The sequence below is a fragment of the Balaenoptera acutorostrata genome, chromosome 12 (assembly GCF_949987535.1).
Source record: "Balaenoptera acutorostrata chromosome 12, mBalAcu1.1, whole genome shotgun sequence".
NCBI lineage: Eukaryota > Metazoa > Chordata > Mammalia > Artiodactyla > Balaenopteridae > Balaenoptera > Balaenoptera acutorostrata.
The window spans coordinates 81,979,480-81,995,282 of record NC_080075.1 but is presented as its reverse complement, the minus strand read 5'-3'; positions in this window follow the sequence as shown (position 1 = coordinate 81,995,282).

The following is a 15,803-nucleotide window of genomic DNA, read 5'->3' as shown; positions in this document are numbered from 1 at the left end:
TGATTCTTCCATAAAATCGCAATAGAGAACCATTTCACTGATTCTGAGACTCAGGAACGCACTAGGCCTGAACACCTGTTATATTTAGCTTTCCCCCAATAATTCAGATTGTCCTCAATCCCCTTCCCTCACCCAATTAAACAGAGCTTTAGGGTCACAGGGATTGATTTCCTAGGACTCAGTGTCCCTGCTGTCACACAGACACACTGACGGCAGCCTTCCCTGCCTTCCCTAGTTCCAGATTGCCCAGTTTTTTCAACACACCTTTAATGAGCACACACCCAGGTGTTCAGGTGGGCACCAAGGGATACAAAGCTTCAAGAACAGGGTCTGAAGTGCCTAGTAGGGAGGGGAAGGCAGGTTGCTTTATGACTTTCAAGGCCCCAGGCACGTTTGCCTTCATGGGCCCCTTCTCCTGTTAAAAACTTTTTAAAATTTAATTTATGTTTTTTGACTGCATTGGTTTAAAGATGAATACAGTCTGGGCTGAATTCATTATTGCATGTTCAGTATTATTGGGTTCAGTTTTTCTCCTGATTTTAAAAGAAATGAAAACATTATGATCTGCCCCTAAAAATACCATGGGCCCCAGGCACCACTCCTAATGGGAAAGTCAGCCCTGGACACGGGGAGAAGGGTTGCATAAACAGAGGCGGCAAGTAAGCAGGCAGAGGCAGTGCAGTGGGAATCCCACTGATCTCTGGGACCCCGGGGCAGGGCCTTCTAGCTCAACAAGGCGTGGGCCCTTCCCGGAGCCGGACAGTTCAGGGTGAGGCCTGAATAAATGTTGAGGCTGAGGAGGAAGAGACAGGAAGGTCTTTGGGGAAAAGCAGATGATGTGAGAGAATAAGAAGTTAAGAAATGGGGACGTGTGTCCAGGGAGCTGGAAGCTGCTGGAGCAGGAGATACCAAATGGGTGGTCAGGGCTGGGGCTGGAGAAGCGTGGGTTCCAATGGTGACAAATCTCATGGGTCCATTTAGTAGCATGAACTTTGTCCTGGATGAACAGTTGGCCTTCAAAAGGAGAACAACATGATCACATGTCAGATGGGAAAGACTTGGAATTACATGTACAAATTGAACTAGTCAAGGAAGTGAGGGGTGTGTGTGTGTGTGTGTACGCCTGTGCACGATCATTCCAGGAGCAGCTAGAGGGCATATTCTGCTCCACTGGGGCCTCTTTGAAGGCCAGCAGACTTTCTTTCTTGGATGTTCCGCTGGTCTGAGAGGCACAGCCTCTGACAAAGTCAGTTTTAGGAGGAGAGCCTGCACAGTACAGTCTCTGCAATTCTTGTGAAAAAAATACAAAGTTAAAAATTTTTGTCCTGTGATATCACACGTGACAATGTTTGGTACTGTTTTCGACGGAGACAGAGAGAGAACAGTCCCTCATGGAAACCCTCATCTTTCCCACCCTAGAAACAGCACACGGTTCCCAGAGCCGGCTCTGTTCCCCTCACCCCCGTGAGACTTCGTGCAAACCATTCCTTCGCCCCACACACCTTCCCCTTCTTGGATTGCTTGCTGAACACCTGCTGCCTTTAAGACGTAGTTCAAGTGCCTCCCAAGCAGTTTTCCTGCTCCTCGCTCCTGCCCCCAAGGTTGCTCCCTCCCTCCTTTGGTTGGGGACCAGACATGGTCTTCTCCATCAGAGCACGCTCACTGGGTACCCCACGTGCGAGCACGGCTGGAGCTCCACCAGAAAGGCAGGTCCCTGAGGGCAGGGACTTGGCTTAAGTGTCTCTCCAAGGTCTGGGCCACTGCCCAGCACACAGGAGCTGGGCTAACCTCGGATCAATAGACCTTTTAATCGTGAAACTTTGAAGTTCACTTCCCTTTAGTAAGGTGGGATCATGACTCTTGATTTTAAGCAAAGTGTCCCAAATCTGAAAAACACCCATGAAGCAGGGTTTTTGAACTTTAAGCCAAAGTACTGAAATTTCTTGTACGGAACTGTCTCTGCTTTAATCCCTCACATTGTCAGCATTAGGTTGTAAGTCTCAGACTATAGGGGCCAAAGTCACCACTGTGGGTTTGTTTGTTTGTGTTTGTTTATTGATTGATTGATTGATTGATTGATTGTATAAAATAGTTTCAAGCTCCCAATTCGTGTTGATGCATTCTATGAGAGAGGCTTTTCTAATGGGACAAAATGGAATCACGCGTGTGTTTAGAGTTCAGTTTTCCGACTTAAATTTTTCTGCTTTCCACGGAGAAAGACATTTAGGAAGGAGCTGAAAGTGTGTGATTCACAGAGTGAATCTGGGTGATGATGGGTCCTGGGTTCGCAGAAGAAATAAAGATGCTGGAGGACACCCTGGCCCCTCAAGATCCAGTTTCTTCTGTTTGCTGAGGATGGAGGAAGAGGACAAATGGCTTGAAAATTCTTCACTGTGTGTCTGAGTCTGCCCGCGGGCTGGTGCCCCAGAGGCTCATTGCTCTCTCTGGCCGGCTGTGTCCCCGAACCCAGAGCAGAGAGCCCCAGGCTGGGTTCAGGGCGGGGCCAGGCTGGACACGGGCACTGCTGCCCTTTACCGAGCATGCGCCGTGCACCAGGCCCTGTGCGCGGGCTTTTCAGACACGGACTCTCTCATCCAATCCTCACAGTTCCTTCATTCCAGAAATGTTTAATAAACTGCCTCTGGGTATCACGATGCCCACTGGAGATACAGGGATTTTTAAAATGTTTAAAACAGCAAAGTTCCAGTTCCTCACTGCGTCTGCATTATGTTTGGGAAAGCACACAGCAATAATTAAATGTATAAACAAACAAACTGAGTGTCAATAGCACAACAGGAAAGTAAACAGGGCAAAGAGATGGAGGGCAATAGCGGGTATTTCATATGAAAGAAGGCCTCTGACGAGATGAGGCTTGGCAGAGAACTGGGTGACGTGAAATGGGGAACAGTGTTTGAAGGCCCGGAGGCAACACTGTGTCTAGCAGGCTTGAAAAATTATTATCATCCTGCAAATTACTATTATTCCCACGTTACGGGGAAGCCATCCCAGGCTTCCATCTGTATGGCAGAGAGACTTGTCCAAGATCACAGAACTAGTGAACGGTACTGCTGTCATTTGAACCTGAGCCTCTCTGACTCCAAAGCCTTTGTTCTTTCCATCCCACAGCCATGTTTCAAGGCAGCTCTTGGTGGTTGAAAAGGAAGAGTCGTACGACCCCTGAGCTTATTGTCCTGCCTCAAGCCCCACCCCAGGAAGTTTCCGGGCACTTCCTCCATCCGTACATCAAGCAGTGGCTACTGTACAGTGACTACAATCGTTATGCACCTGCCTGTACTGGGCAGCGAGGGAAACCCCGTGCCTGACCTCCCGCAATCTCACTGCAGACAGCTACGTGGGAGGGACGCAAGTCAAGCCTGCAGAAGGTCAGAGAAGCAGACAGGCTCTCTCAACCGGGGGAGACTGGGAAAGAGCCTGGAGGAGACAGAACACAGGCTGGGCTCGGCGAGTGAGCAGAGCAGATACGCTTCTGGTTGGTGCCTACTCAGCTCGCTCGTCATCCTCACCTGGGGTAGCTGAGGTCATGTGATGGCCATTCGTCCTTCCCCTCTTCTCATTCCCTGCTGGTAGAATGTTGTCTGTCGCCCTGACCCGACCTTGGCCACATGATTTGCACTGGTTCATGGAAGGTGGGTGGAAGCGACAGGTGCCTGTTCTGATCTGAAGCTTTAAGAGTCAGGGCAAGGCTCCACCAGTGTCTCCATCCTGCCACTTTACCATGAGCAGAGAAACGCCCTATAGCTGCTGGTCCCAGAACGAGTGGACATGGTAGGGGCAGACCTTAGCCCAACCCATCCTCTAGGGCCGAGCTCAGCCAATCCCGGCTGAGCTGGGAGATGCCAGCAGTGTCACAGCTGACCTATCCACCTGTGACTGTGACATAACCATGTGTTTTAATAAGCCAGTGAGATTACTGGGGCTGTGTGTGTGACCCAAACAGGTAAACCCAGGCAAGCATCTTGGAGCACCTCTGGTCCAGTGGCTTTCGACTGATCTCCCATCAGTGTTGTCTGGGAAAGTTTTAAAACACTGTTGAGCTCAGCTCTCAAGGACTCTGCTTGAATGGTCCGGGGGCTGGGCCAGACATCAGTACTTTGGATAGATTCCCAGGTGGTTCCAGTGTAGCCGGGCCTGAGATGCTCCGCTCGGCCAACTTCCGGCTGCTCCACCATCTCAATGAAAGAGAAATGACCGATGGGGGTCCTCGGAGAGCAGCAAAGCCTAGCCCGGAAGCTAAGTCTTTCTGATTCTCACTCTCTCCCTTACTAAATGGGAAGCTTCCCTGACCTCTTCTGGCAACAGCATTCTCCACCTTCCCATGGCCTTTGAGCCCAGAGCACAACAAATACAAATCCCACCTGGTTGGCAAAAAAAAAAAAAAAAAAAAAAAGGCAGCTGGGCACAGGACGTGAGATGTCAGTGCAGTGAGGCTATTCTGGGGACGAGTCAAATCATGGGGGCTCAGGAATTGTAAGCACATCAGCTTTTCCCCATGTCCTTTGTGCTGGATTTAGTAATTCACCCCTTCCCCCCTGCTCCCCACTTCCCACTCCCTGCCCCCACGTGGACCTGGACCCTGGACTATTCAGGGGGTGCCGGCTGAGTCGGGCTGAGACCTGGCCACCACCTTCCCACGGTCCACACCACTCGGTCCAGCATTTCGCATGTAGCACACCCTGAAGGTAGAGTTTTTTAATGTAGTGGTAGGGAATTACCCAGATCATCATATGTTTTTTGTTGTGGATCGAAGGCCTTTCAAATCTGACCTGCTACTAAAACAAGATCACGTGAGTACGGACACACCAGTTTAACTGGGGGTAGAAAAATGATCCTCACTTTTCCAGCCTCTGGCAGTGGAGTTGTCCCTGGTTACTGCTCTGCCTCCGTCTCCACAGAGACTACTCTGGGCCCAGTAACCATGGTGATAGGAGAAGATGTGAGCAGATGGGAGCTCTACTTCCAGAATTTAAAGTCCTCATGTTGGGGGAAGTGTGCAGGAATGAGGGGCGGGAGGAACAAGGGTAAGGGAGGGAGGAGAAGTTACAGTATTTTAACCCAGGAATGGATTGCCGTGCTGGGGACAAACCAGAAGGCGTGATTTTTTGTTGCCAAGCCAAACTCTTCTCCTTGACCTCGATAATGCTTTATTCCCCCCCTCTTCCCCTTGCTGTCAGATCCTTCTAGACAATAGCATTCCTAGGGAACTGGAGACAAAAGATTTCTGTACCATGCAGAGTGGGAGGCGCTTTTTAACCACATTCAAATGTATTGCATGAATATATGTTTAATGATGTATCATTCACTTAAGAAAACAAGGGTCTGAAATCGTGTCAATTTAGATTCAGTATGATTGATGATGGAGTTTTGAGAGGACCACAGCCCAGGAGGTATGAAATCTAGGCTGTAAGGCTGGTTCAGTTACTCACACCCTCCTCACCCCCCGGGCAGCCTTGGGCCGGTGCCTTCTCCCGGAGACTGGGTTTTTATCTCCAAGGTGCTCTTAAGATGTCTGTTGACTTTGAAATTATGTGAAAAAAAATCTTACTGGATGTTAAACTGAGACTTCTGGTGTCAGTTTCTGCTGATATCCCCACAGGCTGACACCAATAAAATAGGTGACAAACAACTATGCAGGGCATGCGTAAAATTGCAAAATGTGTTTTTCAGTCCTTAGCCAAAAAGAAGGTTGAAGAGTAGACAGGGAAGATTTCTTTGGAGCGAGTTTCAGTTTGCTGAGGGTCACTCCCAGCTCGTGGGAGAGAGGACAGTGGGTCATTCTGCCTGCCTCCCACCCAACATCCAGGGAGGGAGCATCAGTAAACCCACTTGGAGAGCTTGACTCCTGACCCTCTGGAATGGGGGGAAACATAGAGACTTGTACCTGACCCAGAAAGGGGGTCATGGCTGAGTGCTACAGGCTGCGGTGGGAGCACGGTGAGAAAGACGGTGAGTTCTGGAAATAATGGAAGGAGAAGAAAAGTGGAGAGGAGGAGAGAAGCTTTAGATTGCACAAGGGGTCTAGGATTTTTTACTGTAGACTGAAATAGACTTTCTATTTGGTTTACTTATTGAGGGAGACTGGAGAAGCTGACACCAGCCTGAGGCTTCATCCAGGGGATGTGGTGGGAGGGGATATCCACTGAGAGCATTTAATGAGGAACAACGAGAAAAAATGAAGTGGCTTTCTGTTTGTGCCCTACTGTGCCAGCTCACTCAGTAAACCGGTTATGGGTTTTTATGGGCTGAACTGTGTCCCCCCAAATTCATGTATTGAAGTCCTCATGCCAGTACCTCGAATGCGACTGCATTTGGAAACAGGGTCTTTAAAGAGGTAATTAAGTTAAAATGAGGTTATATGGATGGAACCTAATCCAATATGATCGGTCTCCTTATAGGAAAAGGCAATTAGGACACAGGCACACGGAGAGAAAAGGCCATGTGAAGACACAGGGGGAAGGCAGCCGTCTCCAAACCAAGGAGAGAGGCCTCGGGAGAAACCAACCCTGCTGACACCTTGATCCCAGGCTTCTAGCCTTCAGAACTGTGAGAAAACGTGTTATTTAAGCAGCCCGGTCTGTGACACTTGTCATGGCAGCCCTAGCAAACTAAGATATTGGCTGTGATTATTTGGGGACTTCATTGGCCTGAAAAGATGCCAGACCACACCCCCAAGGGTCTCTGCAAAGGTATGAATTCTCGAGTCTGAAAAAGGACCTGAGGTTTTGTCGCTTTGCTATCTCCTCCCCAACTCACTCTGGACTTAGCACTGACTTCAGTCATCTCTCCTTTACCCGAGTCATGGCTCCTGGGATCCGGTCTGTCCCTCCACCTTGGGTCAGATACACGGAAGTTCGTGGGACTTCTCCTGGTTCTCAGGACTGGAAGTCAGCGCTAGGCAGGTGCACTCGTAGGTGAGTTAGGGGGCTGCCTGCGCTGTGGCAGCTCAGGGTGGAGGGGCAGGACTGCCGCCGCCAAGTTTGATCAGAACCCAAACCAAACTGAATCTAAACCCAGATCCCTTCCCCACATGCTCCCCAGTTCTGAAAATGTGTTCTCCTCATGCCTCCCGTGGCATCCAGAGCTGGAAGGAGCCACAGAGGCCGCTCTGGCCATCACCACGACATCTAGTACAGGATTCCCATGCATTCATTTACTCACTCATCTACCAAACTAGAATAAACTATTAAAAAGGGGGCAAGATATGCAAATAAGTGGGATTTCTATCTTTACAGGAGCCCTCCCAAATGATTCATTTCTAGGTACAAGGACTGCTTCTAAAGGGAAAGAAGCTTCCAGGAAAACTAATCTGCATTCCCAGGTGGCTGCTGATGAGGCATGGTCTGGGGGGTTGCAGTGCCGTCTCCCACTCCTGCTCTGCTCTGAGACCTCGCCAAACTGAGTCCAATATCAGGAAGTCCATTGAGGACCAGCCCCACAGCCATGGTTGCAGTAGAACAGAATTCCCCTCTCTCCATGTGCCTGGCTGGTCTTCAGGATGTAAAGCTCACTGGATGGACACACCCAACGGCTTTCTTGTCATTTCTTGCACTGTGGGATCCTCGGGTTGATTTCCTGCCACCTCTGATTGCCGAGACTAGAACACAGATCTTCTGCTGCCTAAACTGAGCCCAGGAAGACAGGTGCTGCCTGAGCTCCTCCTTAGAGATGGGCTAGAAAGTTGGACAGATGGAGATGGAGTGGTAGCTTCCTTTCTGTGGCCAGAGCTGCCTGTGCATCCCTCCAAAGGACTGGTCTCCAGACATGAAGATGGCATTGGTCCAGGTTGGAGTGTCAGGCTCCAGGGTGGTTCTTGGGAAGGAGGAACTCTGGGCAGCAGTTCTGGGACCAATCATTGACCTGCTGCCTTGCTCATGAGGATGGGGGCTCCGTCAGAGCAGGATCCATCTGGGGTGGAGCTGATCTCTTCAGAGAGGCCTGGTCCTCCTCTCGCACTGGTGCTGGCTGGGGTGAATTCAGCTAAAGACTTTGCAGCAGCTATACCAACGGGCCTTTCTGTCTCTAGGTTTCTTACCTAATCTCAGAGCTTCTGGGTCACCTGTCCTTTCTCAGATGTATCACCTACTCACCTTCCCCTTCCCTCTCTCACTAGACTTTGTTCCTTTGCCTCCTGAGACTACTCATCTGTGGGAAACAGTCTCCCACACCTCTTAGGACTCTACCAAATATTCTAGATCCTGAAGCGTTAAAGTTTGATTACCCCTGAGGACACAGCTTCCCCACCTGCTTCCTTCCGTGGCAGCTCTGGCAGTGGGATTGCAACTGTGGTGGATGCTCTTGGTGCCTTGTCTAGACCCCCTTATTCATACTGGGCAACAGTCTCCAAAGTGCTATATGTGTGAGTGGCCAACTGCTCACAGCTACCCCAAATGGGGCCACCTTGTGCCAGGTGGCAACAGTTGACTGGCACAGGGTACAAAAGGCTGGCCTCTGGCCTCACACTGGAGCCAATTCGATGGTGCAATCTGCGCTCCAGAGCTCCCTAGCCCCGGAGACTAGCTCCAAGTCTCCAGGCAAGACCGCATCCTTGCTTGGCTTTCTTCCCAGCTTTATCCTGCTTCCCTCACTCCCCTTCTCCTGGGAGCACCCCCTCAATAAATCACTTTCATGAGAATCCCTGCCTCAGGCTCTGCCTCTCGGGAACTTGACCTAAGACAGCATCCTCCCTGCTCCTGGGGGCCGCAGTCTGTCACACAGTCTACTGCATCTTCTGGAGCTGCTGCCCCTCAGATTCTTCAACATACAACTGACTACTCACAGCTTCCCGTGCTTCTGTCTGCCCACTTCTCCGCTACCTCTCATGCTCCTGTCCATCAAAGTTGCCAGTGCCCTGACCCCTCTCCTCTGCTGTCAAATCCATTCTGTCCTTCCTTCCTTTCTTCTTCAGTGTGGGCTTTAGGGTCTATCTCTTCAATCTTCTTTGCCAACACCCTTCAGTCCTGTCCTGCTATTGTTGTTGCTGTTGCATTTTCCTCCGGTGTCCCTAACTCTGCACCCGTGAAACTGTCTGAGCCTCACAGGGACCTCTGGGGAAAGTCACATAGCCATGCAGACTGCTGCCCGAGAACGTTCATGGTCTCCAACGCGAGACTGCCAAGAAATCCTTCTGTTCCTGAGTCAAGTTTGTTTCCCATCGTAGCTATTTAAAATCTTCTTGACGGTTCTCAAACTGCCCACCCACCACTTCCCACTCCTTCCCTGAAGATAACCTGATCGTCTACTTTGCAGAGAAAATAGGTGGCGAGAATACATCTTCCTCTACTTCCTGGCTTCACACCTACCAACTGCTACATCCATTCCCATCCTTAAAAACTCCTTCTCTACAGCCAAAAAGAAAGCCCCACTCTTCTCATCTTGTCTCAGCTCTGACTCCTTCACTCTTGCACTTCCTCCCCGGTGATTGTGCTCTCCTTGCCTTGCCTTTAGGTCTTTCCCTCCCTGGATCTTCCTCTGTCACTCGAGTTGCTTCCATCTTGTGTCCACCTCTGAACCCAGCCCTGTCTCTCTCTCTTGCCTTTCACAATCAGGATGAAAGCGTCATCTATGCATCTGGAGTTTACCCCCAACCCTCCTCTGAAGCTGTGTTCACTGAGGCCCCCAAACATCTCCATGAAGCTAAACCTACCGCCACTTACTGGGATCTCCTGTCACATCTCTGTGGCTTTTACCCCCAAGCCCACCCCCTCCTACCTTGACCCTCTCTTCTGTTCTGTGACTCCCCAGCCAGGCTCAAGCCACTTGGGCCACTTCTTCTCAGGCTCTTATACAAGTTCCTCATTCTTCTCTGACCCTAAAATGTCCCCTATCTTTTGCCCTAACCCTCTTCTCTTTGTCCCAACGTGTATTCCCGGGGGCATTGCCTCCACACCCTCACTGAAGATTTCTGAGTCCCCAGCACTGATGGCTCACATAGGGCTTTCCATTCACTTATCTAACCACCTACCAGATATTGCTAATCAGAAATCCCACAAACCCGTCAATCCCAGCATATTAAAAAGGGAACGCATCATGGTTTACCCAGGACATCTTTCTCCTTCTGGGTTCCCAATCTTGGTGGGCACAGTGGGTTCAATGGTGTTCTCCCCAAACATATGTCACTCTGAACCTGTGAATGGGACCTTATTTGGAAAAAAGTTTTTGCAGATGTAAGTTACTTAAAAAAATCTCAAGATGAGATCATCCTGGACTAGGGTAGGCCCTACATCCAATGACAAGTGTCCTTGTAAGTGAAGGGAAGAGGAGGAGGCCATGGGAAGGGAAAACACAGAAAGAGATTGGGGTGAGGCAACCACAAGGCAGGGATCCCGGGGACGGCCGGCAGCCACCGACACTTAGAACAGAGGCAGCAAACAGACACTCCTTCAGGGGCTCCAGAAGGAACCAACCCTGATATCATCCTGATGTTGGACTTCTGGCCTCCAGAAGTGTAAGACAATACATTTCTGCTGTTTTAAGCCACCCATGTTGTGATGAGTCCTAGGAAGCTAAGACAGTGGGTGCTGCCACCTCCCACCTGGCTGCCGGGACCTAGAGGCTGTGCGTCGCTCTGACTCCTGGTCAGGCTCCACCAAATCTCGTGGGATCTTTTGCTCTTTCTCACTTTATTGCTTCTCTCCCTCTGGGCTCTCTTCGTTCCCTACCCGAGTACCGAGCTTAAGGACCTAGATGTAGATTCTGCAGTTAGAGATCCTGGGTGGTCTCTGTTACCTCCAGCAATTTATTTAACGTTGTACTATTCAGTTTCCTAACCTTTAAACTGGGTAAATAATTGTACTGGTATAGGTTGTCAAGAGGTTAAAATAGGTAATAGGTGTGAAAGAGTTTCGATGGTTCTTTTAGCCTAGTAAGCAGTCAAATGCTTTAGCTGATGTCACTACCAGCCACTGTCTATGGATTAGGACAGGAGCCAGTGTCGGACCTCTCATCCTCCTGGTACCCACACACTGACGCGTGGGCCACATTCAGTTGGAGAAATGCATCTGAAGAGCAAATATTTCCCTGTCTCTCTCCCACCTATGTTCTTCCATCGCATCCCATTGTTTGGGGATTAAATTCCATGCTTCTCCACGTGGGGTGCAGGTCCTTCGTGATCTGGCTGCTGCTTCTCTCTAGAGGGTCACGTCTCAAGCTCGTGGCTTGTGCTTCAGCCGCTGTGAGCCCTCAGCTGCCCTCACGGCGCCCTCTTACCTGGAGGTGCTCTCCTCTCCTCTCCCCTTCACGCTCCCTCCCGTGTGTGTACGGAGAAGCCAGGGAGGGTGCCCCATAAGTAAGCAGGAGTGAAGCTGGGACAGCACCCTCCCCTGACTCTCCCGCACTGGGAGAGACACCCCTCCACAGGTTAGGCCATTCTGGGCCCACCCTTCCAGCGCCCTAATCACGCTATGCAATGATTGCCCACTTATTCACCTGGGTTTCCCACACGCTGTTAGCTCCTTGAAGATGGGGGTGCTTCTCGCTCACAGATCTTTTCTAATGGCTAGCCCACCACCTGCAGATACTTAGACACCTGGGGACTATCTGTTAAAAGAATTCATTTCTTGAACACTTTCTTTAAGTCCGGCTCAGTGCTAGGTCCTCAAACACTGGATTGATAAGGTAACTTTATTGTTGAAACAAATCCATCTGAAATCTCAGTGACTTTGTGCAGGAGAAGGTTGTTTCCTGCTCTTATGAAAGTCACTGGTGGGAGAGTGGGGATGGGGGTGGGAGAGCTCCGGTCCATGAAATTTTCAGGGAACCAGGCTGATGGATGTTCTGCCATCTTTAAAACGTGGTTTCCAAGGCCTCTCTGGCCGCCAGCCTCTGGTTGGCAGGTGGGAAAGGGAGAGGACAGAGGAGGATGATGGGAGAGGGCTTTACAGGCCAGGCTTCAACATGTGACCTTGCTCCCACCCTTATTCTGAGGCTGGAACTCGGTGTTAACGGCCCCGCAGCAACGTAGAGGGGGCTGGAAAGCACACCCCGGCTGGGCAGCCACTGGGGCGCTGGAGGGAAGCCAGCATCCCTGCCGTACATCCATGGTTCCACTTAACCCTCGCTGTAACCCTGCAAGGAAGGTAAAACTGAGGCCAAGGGATGCGAAAGGACTCATTCCAAGTCTCTCAATACTAAGACCCAGGTGCGTGTAACTCAGTCCACGGTGTTTCCTCCATGCCTTCGTGTCTCCACTGGCACACAGTTTACCAAGGCTGCGTGACATTATCTCCTGCTCTGGTCTCCTGGACCTGTCCTCTGGTCCACCGGTGACTAATGCCAGCCCCTGGTCAACTTTGGCCATGGGGAGCATCAAGCCATCCTGGCTTTTTCTGGAACTTTCTCCAGGGTTCTGGAACCCAGCCACATGACCATCGGTCAACTCACCCCTCAATTCACTCAGGACTGTCCTGTCCCTCGGTTTCCCCGGAAGGGAATGGCAGTAGCTATTGTGATAGGACCTTGGGAGTTCACTGCTGTTCTGAGTCAGTACCTAACCTGGACCTATGGCTGCCCATCTTATGAAAACAAACTTCTGAAATGAGATAAAGCCTTAGCTCAGTTACTAAGTTTTCTTCTGCATGCAGAGCTGCACTTTCATATGAAGGGGCCCTTCGAATTCACGTCCTCTGCTTGTTTCTGGCAGAACTGGCTACTGATGCTGACATTCCCAGTACGTCATTCAAGGCCTTCGTGATGTGGACTCTGATGTGGAAACTTTGGGTTCAATTTCCACCTCGCCTTCCCTTCCCCTCCTCGTGGCCTGAGTGAATAATCCATCAGTCCTCCCACGCTGGACCCTCCCATGCATCCCTGTCACTGCACACCTGCGTCCTCAGCAGCCCAGGCCCAGCCTCCCCTGGCGTCCATCAGAACCCTCCTCATCCTTCTAAACAGTGCAGGCAGCCCGATGCTTCTAAGGCGCCTTCCCTGAACCTCCTCTACTTCCCCTGTCCTTTGTCCTTCTGCTTTACAGCATTCTTCACAGCTCACAGCCTCACCTTCCTCTATCTGAACATCCATCTCCCTTCTGGATCGTGAGCCCCTGTACAGAGGCTGATTGGTTCTGATTTGAATCTTCTCTGCTCAACCCAATAGTGACATTGAATAAGTAAGTAAAGATACTGCGATGGAATCAGAGACTCTACAGTTGGAAGGAACGTAGAGGCCATCAGTTAAACCTTCTCATTTATCATTTGGGGAAAAATGTGTTGGGCTCAGAGAATTTAAGTAACTTCAAGTTGAAGTTCAACTTGGTTGAAGTTTGCGTAGCTGGTTGGCAATACGTTCGGGACTATCAGCCAACAGTCTTGACTTCTGGCTGGTGACAGAGAAAACCACTGCACCTCAGAATGGCTCCTTAATTGAGCCTTTCAAAGACTGTATTCTCCTTTTCTTGTCCCTAGTGTTTTGGGGACTTCTGTCAGTGCGATGTTGCCCGCGGATACCACGGAGATCCTGTCAAGGACAGAGCCCTGTGTTAGGGGCCATGCTTGTTGCTTTGTCCCCTTGCTGTGGATGTGGTCATGGATGATGGTGCTGCAGAGACAGGTGGGCCCCGCAAACCCATTCTTCAGGCTGGACACCGCCTCTCCTCCATGGGGGACTCTGCTGCTGGAAGAGCAGCTGGGACCCCGCACTGGTCTTGTGAAGAATTCAGGGAACAGATGGATCCATCAGATGCGGAGCCACGGGCCTCGGAAGAAGCCCTTCTCAAGGGCCCAGCAGCTGGTGCCTGTCCCCGAGTCCAGGCTGCCTCTGGTCTGGGTGAGCGTGGGTGGGGAGAGGGGGCGATGGACGCGGCTTGGAGGATTGAGGCAAATGGTAAGTAAAAACAATGCGAAGGAACTAGATCCCTGACCCACGCGGCTTCATCGTCTCATTTTTTCCTGCCATTTGATTCTGGCTCCATCTCATCTGTTTGTTTTTGATGCTTCATTGAGACCAGCTCCTCCTGAGAAATGCGAAATGATGCTGTGCATACAGCTGAGGTTTGGACAATCTCGACTCATACTAAACTTGGGATTTTTCAAACGATTTCATCAGAGAAAAATCAGTGAACAAAGAAAGAGGATGCTAAGATCTTCACATATCCTCTGCTGTTAGCTGGTGAAACTGCAGGCTGATGTACACATAAATTACATCTTGAAGATTTCTCTCTCATGGTTTTACCAAAAGGATGACTTTTGCCCAACCAATGGGGCTTATTTTTCTTTGGCTAATATTGCTGCCAGGTGGAGACCCTCCTTTTCCTGAGGCGCCCCTTTCTCTGCCTCCTTTCTGCCCTAAGTCGGGCATCATGATCTTGCTGCAAAGCTGCCATCTGCCAGCCCAGCTCAGGTCTGCCCCACGCAGCCTCCAATTAAACCCAGCACCAGGCCACAGCCTCTCTCCTCCTCTGGATGGTCCGACCACGTCACTCTCCCCCTTAAAACCCCTCGATGACCATCCATTGCTTTCAGATAACGCTGGGCTCCTTACCAGGGCACACAGAGGCTCCGTCTCCTGCCTGCTTCTCCAGTCCGCTCCCTGCCTCTGTACTAGCTGCCTCTTCACTGCAAATCGAAGTCCCAGCTCTGCCAAATGCTTCCAGCACCCCAGACTCCAGGCTCTCCTGTATGAGCCGAGGTCTTTTCTTCCACAGCTCCCTCTGCCTGGAACCCTGTCTTCCTCTTCTCCCCCTCGCCTCCGGCCCCTGTGTCACCTCCTCCAGGGGACTCTCCTGGCCAGCCAGATCCCCATCAGAATTAGTGTGAGCCACTCTCCCCTGTGTAGACCATTCAGCTCACTTCTTGCAGGGCTCTGTCACCCCTTCTATGCGCTTGTCCGTCTGCCTGAGGTTCCTGAGGGCTGGGTTAGCTCCATCTCCGGGAGGCTTGGCACAGATTAAGGTTTCGGCGGGTGCTAGTTGAATTTGTCAGAGAATGAGCACGGGCCTCAGATGAGATGCTCTGTTCAGGGCTCTCCCTGGCCCCTGCCCGCCTTTGCCTCGTGTAGAGGCAGCTGCAGGGCCCTCAGGCCAGAGCCCCTGGGTCAGAGAAACAACTGTCTTGTGTTCTCTCCAGAAATGAAGATTGCAACATCCTCGTGGCCTGGAGTTCAGGGTTGGGGGGTGGACGCAGCATGGGGTAATGGTGGAGGCGGGGGCCTGTGCGGGGGGGACGTGGCATCACCGGCCAGAGTGAGCCCTGAGGGACTGCCCAGACCAGCCCCAGGCCAACCCCCCGCTCCCCCCCCCCCAGACAGGCTGCACAGGCACTCAGAGGCGGCTGCTCTCCTCAGCCCCCCTCCCACGTCTTACTTCTTCCCCGTAGCCGGTTACGTGTCAGGCCCTTCTCATCCCATGGGAACCAGCACCAGCACCTGAAGGTATTTACTAAACATCAGCCTTGGTTATATTTTGCATATCATCCACCTCCAAGGGCGTTCAAATGACCTTCTAGCAGGGAAGCGCTATGTCTTGCAGAGTGGTGCCACCTGGTGGCCACAGTGAGTTAACATCCGAATTCTCAGTCCAGAGGAAGCCCAGTACCAGGCCCACCGCCCAGCGCACAGGCTGTGTGACGGCAGGGTCTCTGCGGCCCTGGTTGAGGCTCAGAATAAGCCTTGCTGTCCCCGAGCCATCTGTCCAATGGTGGCAGGGCTGAGTGTGTGTGGCCACACCAGAAGCAGCCCAAGGCTTCATGTGAGCGGTGACCGGGCACGGATGCGGAAATTTCATCCTCCTGGAGTCTGAGGACTGAAGGGTGGTCTAGAGACCGATCAAGTCCAGACCACTCCTTTCTCGGATGGGC